The 19,410-nt window shown below is 40.8% G+C and overlaps 1 long non-coding RNA gene and 1 pseudogene across 1 annotated transcript; one reads left to right on the plus strand and one right to left on the minus strand.

Moving 5' to 3' along the window:
- Nucleotides 1–853: 853 nt before the first annotated feature.
- LOC113781682 lies at nt 854–2,107 on the minus strand. The gene is made up of 3 exons (XR_003469655.1): nt 2,018–2,107; nt 1,868–1,939; nt 854–1,764 (listed from the first exon to the last, which is right to left on the minus strand). It is a non-coding gene; the product is annotated as an uncharacterized LOC113781682 (long non-coding RNA).
- Nucleotides 2,108–6,567: 4,460 nt separating this feature from the next.
- Nucleotides 6,568–12,155, plus strand: LOC113780195 (annotated as a pseudogene).
- The last annotated feature ends 7,255 nt before the right edge of the window (nt 12,156–19,410 follow it).

Here is a 19,410-nt window from a genome sequence, read left to right on the forward strand (position 1 = left end):
GGTATGTAGAGTTCAAATTTGGTAGTAATGTTTCTTTTACATTTTTTTTCCTTTTTATTTTCTTCCAAGAGTTAAACACTTAACTGTAAAGCTATGTTCCTTGTTAGTCTCAGACTCTCGGCTAAACATTAAACGCGAAGGATACATTAGTGACTAAATATTGCAAGAATTTTTTTAACCACTGATTTATTTGTAGATGTCAATATTTATCAGTTATGTTTGCAAATTTACACCCTCTGTCTTTCTTGTGGGTGTCTGCCTTTGGGGATTTTAAAGCATATTATTTTGTTGAATCCCTAGCCATAAGAGGAGAAACTCCTCGAGCTTTTTCTTCTGCTATTACTCTCCCATGCATAAACAATATGAAAATTTTGACTCGCCAAATCACGTGACTTGTATTTTAAACGAAATTGTTATTTGCTGTGCTCAGGAAATCATCATGCTAACCTATGCAGATCAGCTCCAAATTGATTTTTCCTTGTAAATTGCTGGTATCTTGACATATTCAGGATGGGAGTTCCAGTCACTTTAGGTGAAAGGTCACCTATACTCCATGGGCAATTTTTGAGTTCCAAAAGAAATTCAAGGATGCGAATTACACTTTCTTGTATTTATTTATTTTCTCTAATTAATCTTACATTTTCAAATGTGGATGGCATAAAGTAATAGCATTATGAAAAAAAACTAGAATTGTAGTCAAATTCCAATACCTTCTTTATGTAATCCAAGCTCTAGCAAATGACTAAATTCATATCGACTGGGTATGGTATAAATTAGGTAATAGTGTTGGTCTTTTCCACACTTAAAAGGACAGTACACCAAATATTTTATTACGTAATACATGAATATGCAGACCCACCCATATGTAATTGTATTACCAAATTCTCAGATTCGGGATGTGCTTAATTTTGTGCCATTCCTCTCCTCCAATTTCACACCGTGGGAGTAGTAGATCGCACGTATCTATAGTCAAATTTTGGAGTGTTGTCATCATTTGAATGCTGGATGCAAGTGTTTCAAGCTTCGGACATTTGAGTAGTGTCAAGTGTTGAAGAGAAGTGAGGTGGTCTCCAAACCAGTCTGGCAATAAAGTTAGATTGGGAAAATACCACAGCAACAGTTTTTGTAGTGCAGGCAAATGTTTGACTTCCTCTGGCAAAGCTATCGCGTGTGACCCCGTGACGTGTAGATGAGTCAGGGATTTGAGGGCTTTAGTTCCCAGTGAGAGACTCACGAAATTATAGCAATGGTGCAAAAGGAGTTCCTGCAAAGAAACAAGGCCTCGCAATCCTTCTTCTGGCAAAGACTTGAGCACAAGACATTCCCAGATGGACAACTCCTTCAATGCCGTGAGGCTGGCCAAGCTTCTGGGTAAGGCTCGTAGATCACTTGTACCCCTAATATTTAGGGATTCAAGAAGATTAAGATTTTGTAGCATCTCTTCTGGAAAACAACTCAATCCTTCAATCCTCGTAATTGTAAGGGGGTTAAGACTAGTGAGATTGGAGATTGAAGCCCATGCCATGTTTGGGCAGCTCCAAACGTGTAACTTCTTTAAAGACGGCATATGTGGCAATGGCAATGTCAACGTTGGGCAATAAACAAAAGACAAGGATTAAAGTTGAGAGAATACCACTGGAGTACTAGTAGAACCTCGCACTTCTCTTCCTAACATTCCTTTTAGGTTGGACCTTGCAGCAGTAGTGGCAGTACTGTCCTGGGCCCTAGCTATGTGCTCCGCTGCACTTTCGTACGCAGAAACTTCTGTTACAGTTGAAATCCAAGATGGAAATGATGAACCACATGGAAGCCATATATATTTAAACCAAAAATGTGTATAATAAAAAAAAAAGAAATCAGCACTTACTTTGGAGAGAATGAACACTCTGGAAAAAGCTGATCTGTTGGATTTGCAGAAATTCCCTTTATAATGGTAAGGCTACGTTGGAAAAAAAACAACATTAAGTTTAAGTAAAAAAAAAATTCGCCACTTACTTGAGAGAGAGAAAAAAGAAACCTCTGGGAATAGCTGATCTGATGAATATGGGAAAATTCCTAGTGTATCCCGAAGCTACTCGATTACTCAAAGTAAAGTTTACGAAACAATAATATTCGGAGGAAGATGATAATTTGAACCAATGTAGAAACAATTAGTGTATGCAAAGCTTTTTGGCAATGGAGATGGTCTTTTATTGAGGAGAAAGTAGTGAGTTTCCTAGCAGTGTTGTAGTACAATTATTGAATGTGGTGGAACTATAGATTACAAATTTTCCAAGCAATTGCATGATAAAGTAGAGTGAAAATATTACTGCATGCCTTTTCAGGTTGTCTAGTGATAAACTTTTGAACATGGGGACCCAAATTAGATTCCATCCTAGAAATTTGGCTCACGAGTGGGAACTTGGAAGCTAACTGTGAACTTTACCGGTAGAAAAAGTGAAGGTTGATGATAACCATGCTTCTTTTGTTTTTGCTTATACAGTTAAGCTTTTTTTTTCACAAGATTATTTTAAGTTGAAAATAAAGATACTAAAATGAAATTATGAGAAATCCACAAGATAAAATGAAGCTGAAGAAGGAGATGTTAAAATAAGTTTTAGGACAAGTTATATCAACCTAATTTTTGGAAGTCTTACCGGTGATATAAAATTCGTGGCATTATCTTGCGATCTTGAATTGATTGAGAAGGTTGAAATATTGGCCAGTGGGACAGTAAATTATTGTCGTTTTTGTCCTTATAATTGTCAACAAGAATTGGCTCAAATAATAAGATCTAAGCATTTTTGTAGGAAAGTTTAGTCTTTTTTTAAGTCCTATCCTCAATATTGTTTTCAAACCCTATACTTAATATCTTTTTCATGGTAAACTATTTGTAGTTACAACCATATGATTGCTCTGAAAATTATTGAACATATGATTTTTTCTTATTCTTGAGTAAGATAAATTCTCGTCTGAAAATTATTGAACATATGATTTTTTCTTATTCTTGAGTAAGATAACTTCTCTTCCAAAACATTTAACCGCCGTAGGATACATGTTTTTCTTCAATCAGTCCATGATTCTCTCCTAAGAGCACCATTTGCACCTATTGACCAAGTAAGTTGAAATTTCTCAAATATGGTATAGGAATTTTTTTTTTTTAATATTTTACTTTGCCAAAAGTAAATGACCATTTTTTCTTTACTTCACATCATGTGTTGGCCTTACACTGAATTGTTTCGTGACAAATGGTCAAAACCCAATGTAAATTCATATTATACCTGCGGCAGTATACGTTCTTACACTTAGTCCTAAATAACTACAATATTTTGTACATTTTGAAAATATTCTAAATTACTTATACTTTATACCTAATAGCATAAGGCACGTAAAAAAGTTTAAAATATTATAGCTCTCAAACAGTTACCATTTGTAATAAACTCTAAAATTTATGATACGATTATGACATATCTCATGAGTCATGCCGAAAATAACAAACTATTTTTATCCTAATTTGTTTTTTACATTTATACATATAAAGCCTCAACGATGTCAAAAGTTACTGAGTTATTATCTGTTGTTCACCTGGAACAAAAATAATAAAAATAGATATGCAAAAAAAAAGAAAGATTAGATAATAACAATATATTAGTACTCAAGTGTGGAGGGTTGAGGCATGGGTATCTCACTCTCTTTAAGGTGATTCAACCCTCTGCGGAAGAATTAACTCCGGTGCAACAGGTTCTCTAGCTTGTCACCCCCAGGATACAACAGCCTAGCCACACTTGCTAACACTCTCTCTAGATTGCACAACTATGAGAGTAAAGCTCTATAAACACCTTTTGTTTCTTACCTTGCTATAAGATAGAAAATAGTGAATTTGTACTAAAAAGACATAAGTTGTTGTGGTAGAACTTTTCTATCTCAACTATGCATATATATAGGTGAAGAAAAGTTAGACAAATATAACTTATGTTGCTAATAAGACACCAAATAAATTCTGAAATTATTGGCCATTCAAAACACATTCAAAGTTATAGGTTACAAAAAAACTTATTGTAATTAAAAAAATCATAATTTCACATAATGATTCTTTGGACAATACCCATTCAAATCCAAATTTGAATTGTAAGTTACAAAACTTCAATGTAATTGAAAGGCCATAAATTCATACAATAAACATTTAGTAAAAACCATTCAAACACCTATGCATTTTAGAAAATTTATTTCCCTTGTAACATGCACATTTAATTGAGAATTCATTATTTTATTAAAATACTACAACAATATCTTACTATGAGAAGAAGAGATAAAATTGTAAAAATATTTTCAGAAAGAAAAGGTATAGTAAAATTGTAAGAATATCTTACTGATTTATAGCATGTGGAAATTATAGTAATTTTACTCGCATATTTAGTTGTGTAATTTGTGGATATGCTTATATTATTCATATAGTGTAGGATGTGAATTGGATAGGTGGGATACTGTGCTTGTGGAATGGGAGCAGGGGACATGGGAAGCAGAGATAAAAGCGCGTAATATATTGAAGTCCGGTACTCCGATTCACAAGTTGAAGAGAAAAGCGCATAATGCGTTTCCGATTCATAGGAAATGTGTTTTTGTTCAATCATTCTATGATTCTCTCTTAAGAGCAGCATTTACAACTATTTAATCAGTAAGTTGAAATTTCTCGAATATGATACAGGGGTTTTTTTTTTATATTTTACTTACCAAAAGTTAATGAATCGTTTTCATTTTATTTGTTTTGTGGAGAGTTTGAAATTGATCATTGGGGTTCTTGATTGTCTTCTTTTTTCCAGAGAAATTGGGTTCACGAGGGATTCCATCACACCCCCTCCAAAAATGTTTGAAACATTACAGTTCTCAAATAATTACCAATTGCATTAAATAGTTTTTAAGTCAGGACCAGAGGTCGTCAGTGGGGGCAAAAGATAGAATAGCAAAGGACAAAATTATGTAGATCATGCACTAAAATCACTTCTATATACAGATATTATTTTCGATTACATACTTTACAATAAAAATTTGAAATGAAACAAGGTTAAAATTTTGATAGATTTTACTCGTAATATTGAAACATGATTTTGAATTCTAAAGTAAAAGATAAAAGACATTGGAACCTATTTCAGATTTTTTAGAGGGGAAAATTGAAGGAAGAGAACATTTTTAAAAATTGTCAGATGGAGAGAAAAAAATGTCACGAAGACTTGAAACGAGTTTCCCATGACTTGTAATGATCATGACAAATTTGTTATGCATACAATTTTGAAAAAGAGATAAGATATACTTCTGTGAAAGGTGAAAATATTTTTTGGAACTTATTTTATAAAAGAAATGTTATTTGTACTCCAATTTTTGTTAATCACAATTCCACTATCATTTTTATCATATGGCTCTCATTTATTAGATTCTATGATAAAATAAATGGTGAGACTGCAATCAACCAGAAAATGAGTGCAAATAATATTTCTATTTCATAATTTTGTTAATAATCAATACCATGATCAAAAGAATGGAGACAATAATAAAACATATAGATAAAACATTAGGAGATCGAACTCTTCTCAAACTTTAAATAGGTAAGACAGCGCGGCTGCTTTGTTGAGCTGCGCCACGGAATCAGGAGCTCCAAGTGGGCCATATGGCAAATGGTTATCAATTAGTACCCTATCCATGTCGAACGAAAACGTACAATTTTTTTTTATTCAAATGTCCAACTGTGGGAGTATTCTTGGGTCCCTTAACTCAATTTAGGAAGAAAATGTATGTACAATCTCATCTTTAGCATTGATTGTAGATATTTGCTACTTAAAATTGACCGCAAGTGGATGGAAACAACTACAATGAGGAAAGGTTTCTCCCTTTGTATTAGTACAGAGTTCATTACATCAAACTATTTCAGTTTGCATTTAGATTGAATGATTTGACAAGGATTTGAAATTTTCTCAAATCCCTTTAGTTGTTGAGATTATTTAAAAGATATTTGAATTTGTAAATAATCAATTATTTTAGCATTGAAATGTGCTTTTGATAATTTGTAAAATACAAATTCAAATACTTCTTAAACAATTCAAACTACTAGAACAATTTTGGTGAATTTGAAATCCTTTGTTAAATTCCTCAGTCCAAACGAAGATACTACAATTAATAAATAAGCAAATTACCTGGATAGTCACTAAACTTTTTGAATGGTTAAAATTTGATCACTCAACTATTAATAGTATATTTTTATTCAGTAAACTATTGAAAGTGTAAGTTTTGGATCATTCCATGTAATATAACTGTTAACTCTACTAGACTAAAGGGTCTGCATGGTTCATGAGACACACTCTTAATAGTTGGATCTAGTAGAGTTAACAGCGAATTAGATGGAATGATCAAAATATACGATTAATAGTTGAGTGACCAAACTTTGATTATTCTAAAAGTTCAATCGCTGCCAGGTAATTTGTTCTAGATCAACACTAGTTTGCATTGGACTGTTTGGTCAGTTGCTTTTGTTTAGAAAGCTGTTTCTGCATTGACTTGAGGGCGAGAAATGTCACTCAAAGTTCTCTACGGACGCCCATGTATCCAGATCACATCATGGATCTGCAAGTCTTCTACAATCCTGGGCTGCCTGGGAAGTCCAGGTATATGAGGCCCATCATTTACATTTTTAATTTTTTTCTTTTTTTGGTGAATTCAAGTTATATGGTGTTCTGATTGCAGTTAGTACATGCTATTGTTCACTTATGGTATTCTTTTTTGGTGTTTTTGTCAAGAATAATCATTACAAAAAAAAAATATAGTGTAACACTTTTGTTTAGAGTATATTCTCTCAATTATTTTTCAGAGAAAGTGGATTCATGAGAAATATCATCAGATGAAGAGAAAAGAAAATAAAAAGAGAGGAGGTCTAAGAAATTCATTAATATTTGCCAAGAGGATATAGATTATATGTGTCGAATATAGAAGCAAATGAATTTTCGTAAATAATTGATTATCCAAACAAAGAGTAATGAAGGAGGAGCAGGATTAGGATTTAGCATTAGTGATGTTGGCGCTACTACAAGCAAATGCAGCTTTTGTAGGTTCCATAGTGCATGGACACAGACAGCTTTGTTTCAGTATCACACCGATACTTTCACTGCTGCTGTTTGAGTTGACATTTGATGACGCACAATATGATTAAAAAAAAAAAGATACTAGTTGTAGATACTTTCTTTTTTTTTTTTTTTTTTTTGGTGTAAGACAAGAAACTAGTAGTAAACAACTATTCTTGGGCATTTAAAATCTTTTCCTATTAATTTGCTTACCAATTGTCTGTATAAAAAGTAGTATGCAACTAATTCACACAACTTTTCTAGCAAGAACTGACATGGGGGAAATATTTAATGGAACTAATTCTTGTTTCTTTGTAGATGTATAGTTTCTTTACTCTTGAGGTGTGTTGAAGCATGATTAATTAACTTCACAGTTAATCTACAACCATTTATAGAAAACTTTACATTGGATTAACATGATTGCAATAAGTTGCTAAAAATGGTTTTCAAACTTATTTAACAGTTTGCTCAACAAAACAGGCAACCTAAATTAGGATGCCTACGTCCCTATTTTGCTCAATTTATTTTGGTCAAGCAATATAAATAGGAACAAAGGCAAACTATCCCTCATGTAACTTGATATACACACTCTGTTACCCACTTACCAGTCCACCTTCTGCCTCCAAAATATCCCTTATCTCTTGTAATTAATTTTTTTGTCTAATAGTTACCATAATATGCAAGAGGAATCAGCTGAGCATGAGAATCCGCTTCCCCAGTATTTCAATGCTAATGTGTGAGGTCATGTTCAGTCTGCCCAATTGAAATCCAATACTACTAAGAATCTACGCAAATTTCTAGGCATCTAATTGGAATACAATGCGTGTTCACATGCAGGAAGCAAGCAAGCAAGAGAAGAGAATAACAGCCTAACCAGTAGTCTGCAATGCAGTGAATACTTTTTTGGCCTTGCTAGAGTACTCAATCCAGAAAATTTCAACCAAGTTTGAAAAGCAAGGTTAAAACCCTCATCTGGTATAAATGCCAAAGATGCTGAGTGCTCAAAAGTCCAAGTTTACCAGCACCTTTTCTGGCTCTTAGATTTCGAGATTGCAGCAGGAGGAGCGGAAGAAGACATCACAGTTTTATCGTGTCTCTCCCAAATCCTTTGTAGCCTTAATAACACTGAACATATCACCATCAATGTACTATTAGTTTGTCCTCTTATACATGCAGTGAGACCACGGCTGAGTTTTCTTGCTGCAATCCAGTCTGCATGTGGAACAAAATCTTATGTGATTTCACCTGCAAATCGTGATCTCGCGTAAAGTTATAGATGATTGCTTTACGAATTACAGCCATCATGAATTAAGATAAATATTTAAAGTCGAGCAAATTTTCAAGTCTATTCAACCTTCTTTCTAGTATTGCAGTGGAATCCACGAGACTCGCTTTCTTCCTTTCCATTGCAAGTGCAACATACTACTGTGATCGCCTCTGGTCTACATGGGCTTTTCTGATGGTGCAATCGGAATATATAATGCCCATGGCTTGAGGCTTGTCATACAATGCAGAATTTCTTTGGATTCGCCAAATCAGATGCAAAATTATCCTGTTAACTAGTGAAATCTCTGTCCAAATGTCCTCCAAAATAAATGACATCCTTAAGTGCTTGTATCATGGTATCAAAAAGTATGTTTTCCAAAAGAAATTCAAGGTTCTTAAGCTATGACTTGTTAACAGACCATTCTGTACGTGTTTTTCCTGGTTTTATTTTATGCTCGTAATAAAAGATTAGTGAGATGATTAACACTGGGAATCTTCGATCTTATATCCATTTTGTAGTTATTAAAATGTATTTACAGATTTTCTACTAAATAATGAAGGTACCAACATTATTTAGAGCATCCTCTAATTTATGTGTTAAGAATCAGAGAGGGTTTCTCGATCATCCTCTGATATGACTTTCTTCACACAGATGCAATCTTAATTCCCAACATTCAGTGCTGCATATAAATGATAAAAGACATTATGAAGATCAATTTTGCAAGGATTCAAGCATAATACATCATGTGTTTGGGTTAACCATGGATGTGATATTCTCCTTCTTTCCCTAAAAGGTTATGTTTCTACCAAGGAGTCAAGGACCAGGAGTCAAGGATTCAGTGAATGGCTTTTAGTGGCCTTTTATTTAGCAAGAAATATGGGAATTACAGATTTTGCGTTTGCTTTACACAAATTCTGGTCTTGCTCTGTTGGCGTTGGACTCTAATCTAATGCTCTTCATAGGCTCTGGAAATGGCCTCGCAGGGAACGGAATCCTTCTGGAAAGGTTGGATTTTCAGCAAGTTGTTTCCATTTCTGTTCTTTTTTCCTTCGGTTTAACCTTATCTGATATATCTCATTTTTTGTATTTTTTTTCTTCCGTGCTGTATGTTCTGCATATATCAGTCTATTGCATCCATCATTCCTCAGATGTGGCAGCCAAGTAGCAGGGCTCTCCTGTCCAATGATCTAGGTGAAGCCAAACCAGCAGAAGAGTCACCCGCATGCATTGCTTTATCAAGGAATGACTCTTACGTCATGTCTGCATCTGGTGGCAAGGTCTCTTTGTTCAATATGATGACGTTTAAGGTATGTTGTTACCCTCTGCACCTAATGCCATTATGTTTATGGGTCAAAGTCCTCTTTTGCTTATCTGTCGTTTTTTATGCTCGGATTGTGTTTTGTTTGTGTCCATTGTTTGCGTTGTTTGACCTTTACACGGCCTCTGCTAATGGTTTAAGGTGACAAATCCAATCCCTTGAATTTTGGTCAGGTCATGACTACTTTCATGCCTCCACCTCCAGCGGCTACCTACTTGGCATTCCATCCTCAGGACAACAATATTATTGCCATAGGAATGGAAGATTCCACTATACAAATATTCAATGTCAGAGTTGATGAGGTAGATTTTCTTGTCATCCCTTTGAATCTGTGAATATTATCCTATTCGAAAGTGCTGATCATGTTGCTTATATAAAGAAATTGTTTGTTTAGCACTTCAATGGCTTTTACATAAGGATAATGATGCTGCCGTAGAATTTTGTTGCAATCACTTGACTAATTCTCTTTGTCTATCTCAGAGTAGATCTTCTGTTGTTGAGACAGCCCCTTTGAAGTCTTATACTTAGCTTTTGGAATAAAGAAGCCTACAGATCTGTTGATTACGATCTTTTTCGTATATGGTGGCAACTTCACTATCGGCTGAGATGGAATTATCAGCTGTTTTTCTTTTTCACACTTGTTTTGAATTATAGGTTAAAACCAAGCTTGAGGGGCACCATAAACAAATCACTGGGCTTGCTTTCTCCTAGAACTTGAATGTATTGGTATCATCTGGAGCTGATGCACAGGCAAGTGCATTTTTTTTCCAAGTCTAGATTGAAATTGTCTCCTTTATCATCTGTAAAAATGTTAAGGAGCTAACTGCTCATGATTGGTGCACCATATTGTTTGCAGCTATGTTACTGGAACATTGATGGTTGGGAGAAGAAGAAAATGAAAGCTATACAAGCACCACCACCCCTAATTGGAGAAACTAAGGTTCAGTTCCACTTGAGTGTTTGATCAATGTCATCTGCTGGTCAGTCATGAAGTCAGATTGCTGTTTATGACACTCAACTTGAGTGTTTCAATTCGGTGAATATCTGCTTTATTCTAAGGGAATTTATTAGTTGGTTTAATTAGTATATTTTTTAATCAAAATTTAAATAGTATACTTGAAACTCTAGACTGTCCTCTGATATGACTTTCTTCCCACTGATGCAATCTTAATTCCCTACATTCTGTGGTGCATAGCCAATCAAATATTCGAATGATAAAGGGCATTATGAAGATCAATTTTGCACGGATTCAAGCATAATGCATTATGTGTTTGGGTTAACTATGGATGTGATTTTCTCCTTCTTTCCCTCATCGGTTATGCTTCTACCAAGGACAAGAAGAAGGTTGAAAGAGGAAGAGAGACAATAATTTTATCTCCCATTTTGTTTTTCTAGATTAATTCAGTGAATGGCATTTAGCAGCCTTCAAATTTCCGTTCCCATGTCTGCTCATATAGCATCTTCTTATCTTCTTTCTCCCAAATTATTGAGAATGGTGCTTTAGATCGTTACATAGTAAATATGAAAACTCTTCCTTGCAGCAAAAATTTCCATAATTTTGTTCCCTGGTATGTTATAAGGCTCAATGGAGTGGTCTTCTCGTAATGTTATCCCTTCCTCTTCAGAGGTCTTTTGAAGTGTTTGCTCTGAGTACCACCTCCTTGTCATGATCTTAACTGTTCATTTCAAGTGCAATATACTCTTGTGATGGCCTGTTGGTCTACATGGGATTTCTGGATGGTGCAATTGGAATCTTTGATGCTGATAGCTTAAGGCTCCGTTGTCAAATAGCACCGTCGGGTTACATGCCTTCATCAATTGTCAGGTATTGAAATGATAATACTCATCTGACTTTTCATTAAAGAAGCTGGTCATGCTCCATGGTTCTTTAAGTTTCTTCTATGGTCTGACTGTTTTTGCTATTGATTCACATATGTATCTAACTGGAAGACTGAAACGAGTCAATCATGTAGAGTGTAGTTGTGTGCTTTTGAAGACATCCTATTGCATCAAGTGTACAATTTGGAATTTCCTTGGCATTTTGCTTGTCTTCAGAACTAATCTAAAATACAAGAGTAGATTGGTAATTGAAAAGGTTCAAAATTTCTGCAGCAATTTTCTGTGACTCTCATTTTGTTCATTTTGAGCGGCAGTGCAGAAATTTTGTAACTATATATGCTTTTGCATTGACATTCAGTTCATAACATTGCTAATCTCATCTTGAACTTTAAGTGGTGCGTTTCTATGGATCTGACGTGAGTTTTCAAATGTGGCAGCAGCAGCAGTGCTTTTCCTATGATGATTGCAGCGCATCCGTCCGATCCAAGAACAAATTGGCATGAGTGATGGTGCTGTTCATGTAATCGAGCCATCGGATACAGAGCCAAAATGGGGTAGTTTGAGCTCTCAGGATAACGGAACTCTGCTGACTACTCCCTCAAGTTCTGCACTGAATAGCCAGCCTTCTGAAACGCCTCCTAGGTGACATTTTGCACTAGTCATTGTTTTGGTAGGATGAAGATACTTGTGTGCTTGCCTTTGGCCTAGATAGTTAACACTGTAAAGTTATGTTCTTTGTCCCTCCCAGTGAGCTAAATGTTGAAAGGCAAAGGAACATTTTATTATTATTATTATTTAGTTCTTTGCTTTTGGGACCTGCAAGTTTTCTTGATTTTTGACCAATGATTCATTTGTAAAATTTCAACTTGCTATGTTGCAAAGTCCAATCGCTCTCTCCCTAATGCAACTCTGGTCTCCTATAGTTGGATCTTTCCTTGAAGAAACGTAGGTCACTACTAGGGTGCAAACGAATCGAGCCGCTCGCGAGCGGCTCGATTCAAGCTCGAGTCGAGCTCGAGCTCGAGTTCGAGTTCGATGAAATTAAGTCAAGGCTCGACTCGATAAGGTCAAAACTCGACTCGGCTCTACTCGGCTCGTTTGCAGCCCTAGTCACTACCAAAAAGATCAGAAAAGAGACTGTTGGCATAGTTGCCATTTCTGTCGTGGACATTTTAAGACTGTTGGCATGGTTTTGCCTTGGGCTATTTTACGCCATGGTCCCAATAGTTTGCATCCATAAGAATGCAATACTAACGTACACTTTGATTGCGGTTTATAGGTTCGTTAAGAAGAGGAAGGTGCCAGTGCTGAAAATTGCAATGATTTGATACAAATTAAATAATTGCACTCAGAATATTTTGGTTGCATTGTGGGACCTAGAAGTTTGGGGTGCTAAAACTTCAATTTGTGATTATTGTTATCAACTATTAGATATATTGAAGACATACACTTTAAAAATAAGTCTTTGAAAAATAAAATAATAGGGGAAAAAAGTCTTTAAATTTATGCACATGAATAAACACATCAATGTATACTTTGATAAACATAATTATAAAATGGAAAATTTTAAATTGTGAAGCATTTATTGTATTTAAATTAAGAATGTGGATCCCATCCATTGGCCATTAGAGTGGTACATGGCAATAAGATCGAGACCTTTTTTTTTTTTTTGAAATCATTGACACTTAAATGACGCGGGTTTAGAGTCCCTTGTTATTTTGAGTATAATTTTTACATAGACCACTCAATGCATGAACTTCCTGGGACAGAGGCGCGAATTTCATTTCGCCATACCACAAATTTGTTAACAACTATCAATAGATAGGTTACAAAATCTGAAATTATGTTTTCTTAGATAATTATTTGTGAATAAAACTATACAAGAAAAAAATCCAATAGTAAACTGCTAAAATGTTAAATAGTCATGTGCACATCAAATTACAATATATAAATTAGCATTCTTGATATAATTATGAACTTCATCGAAAAAGAGTTTTGTTATTTGAGTTGCAAGTAAAATGCAGAAAACTAAAATTTTTAATGAAATACTAATATCTTCTTCATTTAAGCCTACTGCTATGTTTCTCAATCAAAAGTTAGCCAGGCGACGTGATACTTTGGTTTTGAATCATAAATCCATTTCATTTTTTTTGGTTACTTTTTTAGGAAAAAAATTTCATAGTTGTTTCTTTAAGTCAAAGGCACCCGTTAATACATCTAAAATTCATCTAACCTATCATGTATATATACATATTAATAATTTTTACTCTTTTGCATTTATATATATTCCCTATTTAATCTCACTTGCACTTTCTTGTATTTATTTACTTTCCATAATTAATCTTACATTTTCAAATGTGGATGGTCTAAAATAATAGCATTATGAGAAAAAACCCAAATATCTAAATTCTAGCTCTAGCAAATGACTAAATTCATATCTAGTGTTGGTCTTCTCCACACTTACGGGACAATACACAAATAGTTTATGACATAATACATGAATATGCAGACCCACCCATATATATAATTGTATTACTCAATTTTCAGGTCCGGGATGTGCTTAATTTTGTGCCATTCCTCTCCTTCCCTTTCACACCGTGGTCCCAGTAGGTCGCACCAAGTTATTGTCAAACTTTGGAGTGTCGTCATCATTTGAATGCTGGATGGAAGTGTTTCAAGCTTCGGACAAAAGTGTAGTGTCAAGTGTTGAAGAGAAGTGAGGTGGTCTCCAAACCAGTCTGGCAATGAAGTTAGATTGGGAAAATAATCCAGCACCAGATTTTGTAGTGCGGGAAAATGTTTGACTTCCTCTGGCAGAGCTGTCGCATTTGACTCGTGGATGTATAGACGAGCCAGGGATTTGAGGGATTTAGTCCCCATTGAGAGACTCGCCAAATTATAGCAGTCGACCAAATATAGTTCCTGCAAAGAAGCAAGGCCTTGCAATCCTTCTTCTGGCAGAGACTCCAGCTTGGTACATCCCCTGATGGTCAACCTCTTCAAAGCCGTGAGGCTAGCAAAGCTTTTGGGTAAGGCTTGTGAAGAAGCGCAGACGCTTCCCCGAGGAGAGCTGACCTGATCAGCTCGGGGTGTCGATGGGAGAGCTGATCCAAGACCTGCAAAACAGAGAAGATGAGCTAACAAAGGGGGCCCGAGGGTTGTCCCCGAAGGCGCTCCGACGGCCAAGTTAGTTTTCCGGTGAGTAGGGTTCACGGGAAGTAGCAACTGTCCAGAGTTAATTGCCAAATAATCAGCCCCCCTTTGTACAGTAGATGTGTGCTATTATTTATACCTGCGAGGGAGTCCGACCTCCGCACGACGCGGGACTTGCCCGGTATAGATAGTATCCCGCACTCGGGGGGGGACTTCCCCCGACCTCTTCGGGACGGACCTTCGCCTCCCCTGGGAGCCCTAGTCGGTACGGCCCGGGGCTGCTCCCAGGGGTCTGGGGGCCAAGGCCCAGCTCGGCCATTCCTGGGCTGCCACGTGTCTGGGCCCGGAACGGGGCCTCTGCACTAGCCCCCTAGATTAGGTAGGACTGTCAGGCAGACCTAATCTACCTCCGCCACGTGGAAGGCCAGAGCCGCGCACTACTCTGCCGAGGTCACTTCTGGTACAGTGCTGTCACAGGGACGCTGTGCCCGCGTCCTTTTAGCTGTCCCGCCTCTTCGGTTTTCGTACCAGCATTAAGTGCGTTCACATGGGGGTCGGTTCAAATTCACGCAACCGTTTTCCCTCCACTCTTCCCCCTATAAATAGGGGATGCCAAATTCTCATCTGTCCCATTTGCCATTTCCGCTTCTTCTTGTGCATTTCAAGTTATCACGCTCCCTGTGCACTCACATTTCCATTTTCCAGCAACCTCCGGCGTCCTGTGCCCAGATTCCGGCGAGCCTTCAGTCCTTCTTCTGCCGTTCTCAGTAAGTCCTTTCTGCGATTCATCTTCCCCCTCTGCAGTGTCTTTTTTGCCCTCTGCTACCTCCTACTTTTTATGTCGGATCATTCTTCCTCCTCTGTTGCTATAGTATCAGTCCGCCGCAGAGCTCCCCGAATCATCGCTCTTTCCTCGCCTTCACCCTCATCTTCGTCACCATCTTCTCCTCCCCCTCTTTCCCCTTCTTCTGCTTCTAGTCCCAGCTTCCACACCTCAGACCTGCCCGAGCCTACTGACACCATGAGCTCTCCTCCACCCCAGTCTCCTTCATCCCATCCTTTTTCTGCCCGCGCTCTAGAGGAAACGGCTGAGCTCGACGCCTACCTCGAGCGAGAGGCCGCAACCACCTCCTCTCCCCAGTCCCCCCATGATTCCCCTGGCAGGGCCCAGGGCGGAGCTGGGGAAGACAGGGATCCCTCTGAGGGGACCCCTACCTCGGAGCAGGGGGAGGATCCCGAATTCTCCTACGGTTACCCAGACCTACAGGAGGCCACCCTATTGCCCCAGGACGTGGCCGAGCTGGCCGAGTCGTACTCCATCCCTCCGGCCTTCGAGCCGAGGGCGGCCGGGCCCGACGACCGAGCCTGCCGACCTCCCCCAGGCTTCGTGGCCATCTACAGGGAGCAGCTCATCGCAGGGCTCCGTCTCCCCATCCATCCAGCTCTGACCCATATTCTGACCTACTGGGGGCTCAGAATCACCCAACTTCACCCTACCTCCATCAGGATCATCACCGGATTCCTGATTTACTGCCTTCTCTGCGACATCCCCTACTCTCTCTCCCTTTTCCGAGCCGCCTTCATTCTTAAGTCCTCCCTTCCGGGGTGGTACTACTTCTCCCGCCGGGGCCCCCAGACCAAGGGAGGGAAAGGGGCCCAGGAGTTGTTCTTCGGCCTCCCCTCCTCCGTTAAGGATTGGAAGGAGGATTTCTTCTTTGTCAGATCCACACATTTTCCCCCCAATGTGTGGAAGGTTGGGGGGGTCAAGGCCGACCCCTACCCAAAGGACCTGGGCTACGAGACCCTCAGCCCGCTGTTGGGCTCCAAGGTGAAGCTCGATGTTACCAGGATCTCTACCGAGCAGATCTCCGCAGCAGGGCTGATGGGGACGTTGTCCGGATCCTCTGGGGAAGTGGCGACCCCCCAGCCCAAACTCGACACCTGTAACGCTGGCTCTGTCCCTGTCTTTATTCATAGCGTATAGATTTTCCCTTTTTTGCCTTTTACTGTCTTTCGTTTGGCTGACCTGGTGTTCATTTCAGTGAGGAAGCTCTCCCAGCTGTTGGGCGCATCTCTCGAGGAGGCCACTCCCGACCCCCAGCCCGGAGCTGCTCGGGGGGCCCCAGGTGGGTCTTCCACCCCGGGGGGCGGCTCAGCCCCCCAGAAGGAGACATCACAACCATCCCCCTCCCAGCAGGCCGCCAGCAAAAAGAAGGCGGCCGGACAGAAGAGGGGCAGAGGGGACGAGCCCTCTCAGGCTGGGCAGAAGAGGCACGCCCTGGTCTCCGCACAGCCTCCTCCTCTTGCGCGGGTCTCCGGGGGACCAGTCCACCTGGGCGTGGGCTCTGCCGGGGAGCAAGTCCAGGAGTCGACTCCCCCGAGCTTGTGGCACTTCCGCCACGTAGCTCCCCTGAAGCCAGGCCAAGCCCCCACGATGCATGACCCCCGCCACTTCTGTCCGTCCTGGAAACTCTCCATCAACGACCGAGCCCAGTTCCCCGAGGTGGCTCGCGAGCTGATGGTGGGCTCGGTCCTTCCTAGGGACAGGAAGTGGATGGAGCTGGCCAGCCCCTCGGGAGCTCTTGGACGCGTACTACACCGCCCAGGCCCAAGTAAGTATCACCCCTGGGTTAATTTCACCCCCGTGTCTGGGTTAAGTGATGTGACATGCTGATCTGCTCTCTCTTTTCCAGTCCAACGCTGCCGGTGCCGCCTTGGCTACCCGCTTCTCCGAGCTGTCTCCCGACCTGGAGAAGTTGAGGAAGAAGAACCTGGAGGTGGAGAGGAAGCTTTCCCAGGCCCTCCAGGAGGCCAGCTCCCTTAAGGCCAAATTAGACAAGGCCGAGAAGGAGATGGATGCCGCCCAGGTCCAGCTCGCCTCAACCAGGTCGGAGCTCGACCAGGAGAGGGCTGGTGCGGCCAGGCTGAAGGAGGAACATGCCGTAGAGCTCTCCGGCACCGTCAGCCGAGAGCGGAAGAAGGCTGTTCGGGAGTTTATCTCCTCCGATCAGTTCGAGGTGGACATCGCCCTCCTCAACCAGCCCATCCTCCAGGTTGGCTCTACGCGGGCCCTGACCCAGGTGCAGGGCCTTAACCTACCCGGCTTCAACGTGGCGGACTTCAAGGACTACGATCCTGCGGCCGAGGATAGGCTGGACTGGCTCTTTGATGGGTACCGGAAGGGGCATGCCTTGAAGAGCCTGGTCCGCCGAACCGACGTAGGAGCAGACCTAGAGGAGGTTCCCCTGGAGGAGGACGGGTCTCCAGGCAGAGCTGCCGGGAAAGAGCCGGTGGCCTAGGGCGGTGGCCACTCCAGGAGCCCTTTCTGTCTTTTTGTAAGGATGTGACCATGCTCCAGTTGAAAATGCTCTTGGAGGTCCATCCAGGACGGAATGGGTTTCCTGCTTCCGGGCTCCTGAATAGCCTTCACCATACGCCTCTCAACATGCTTGAGGTGTACTTTCAGCTTCCACCCCGGTCGGGCCACCAGCAGGTAGAACAGACATCGAAGGAGATTACCAGCTCGGAAGTTTTACGGTAGATAGGCAGCTCGAAAGCTCTGTAATAGATAGGCTTGCAATGTATACATAAGATTTCGAAGTTATTTCCTTCTTTCCTCGCCCACTCGCAATGCTATGTGCCAACCTCCGGGGTCGAACACCTCACACCTCACCCCCTTGGGGCTGAGTGCTTTAAATATTAAGCGCGTCCTTGCCGACCTCCTAGGTCAAGCAATTCGCACTTCCGACCGAGTACTTTAAGCATTAAGTGCGTTCTTGCCGACCTCCTGGGCCGAACACTTCACACTTCAGTATTTTAAGCATTAAGTGCGTTCGTGCCGACCTCCTGGGCCGAACACTTCACACTTCACCTGCCGACCTCCTGGGCCGAACACTTCACACTTCACCCACCACCCCTAGCCCCCCACTAGGACGTTGAGCGAGGGAGTGCTGAATGTGCTAGTGTAAGGTACAGGTTTGAAAATTGTAAAATGAAACAAGTACAATGGAAAATGAAAACGAGCTATGATTGAATGAGAAAACAAAAATCCGGACCTAGAGAACAAGCAACTGGTCATCCTGGTTTTACCTACGCTACAAACAATCGCAAATTGGAGATATGCCATGTCCGAGGTACTTCAGATCCATCCATCTTAGCGAGCTTGCAATAGCCAGCTCGGCTCGCCTCAAGGACCTTGTAGGGGCCCTCCCAATTTGGGTCGAGCTTGTTGGAGCCGTGTACCCGGCTTATCGAGTTCTTCCTCAGGACGAGGTCTCCTGGCTGGTACTGTATGGTCTTTACTTTGGCGTTGTGATAGCGAGCGAGCTGGCTTTTATACTTAGCCATTCGAATAGCCGCTTCCTCCCGCCTGACTTCGAGCATGTCCAGGTTGCACCTAAGCTCTTCCTCATTGGATGTTGCCACGAAGTTCTGTGTTCTGGGTGAGGGAAGACCGACCTCCGCGGGCACCACGGCCTCTACTCCGTATGTTAGGGAGAACGGGGTCTCGTGAGTAGCCGTCCTGGGCGTAGTGCGGTAAGCCCAGAGGACACTGGGGAGCTCATCCAGCCAGCTTGATTGGGCGGACTCCAGTCTAGCCTTCAACCCTTGCAGGACAGTTCGGTTAGCGTTCTCCACCTGGCCATTGGCCTGGGGGTGGCCAACCGACGTGAAGTGTTGGTTGATTCCGAGCTCAGCGCACCAGCTGCGGAAAGGGTTCTCGGCGAACTGGCGGCCGTTGTCGGATA

This window comes from Coffea eugenioides, chromosome 8, assembly GCF_003713205.1.
Source record: "Coffea eugenioides isolate CCC68of chromosome 8, Ceug_1.0, whole genome shotgun sequence".
NCBI lineage: Eukaryota > Viridiplantae > Streptophyta > Magnoliopsida > Gentianales > Rubiaceae > Coffea > Coffea eugenioides.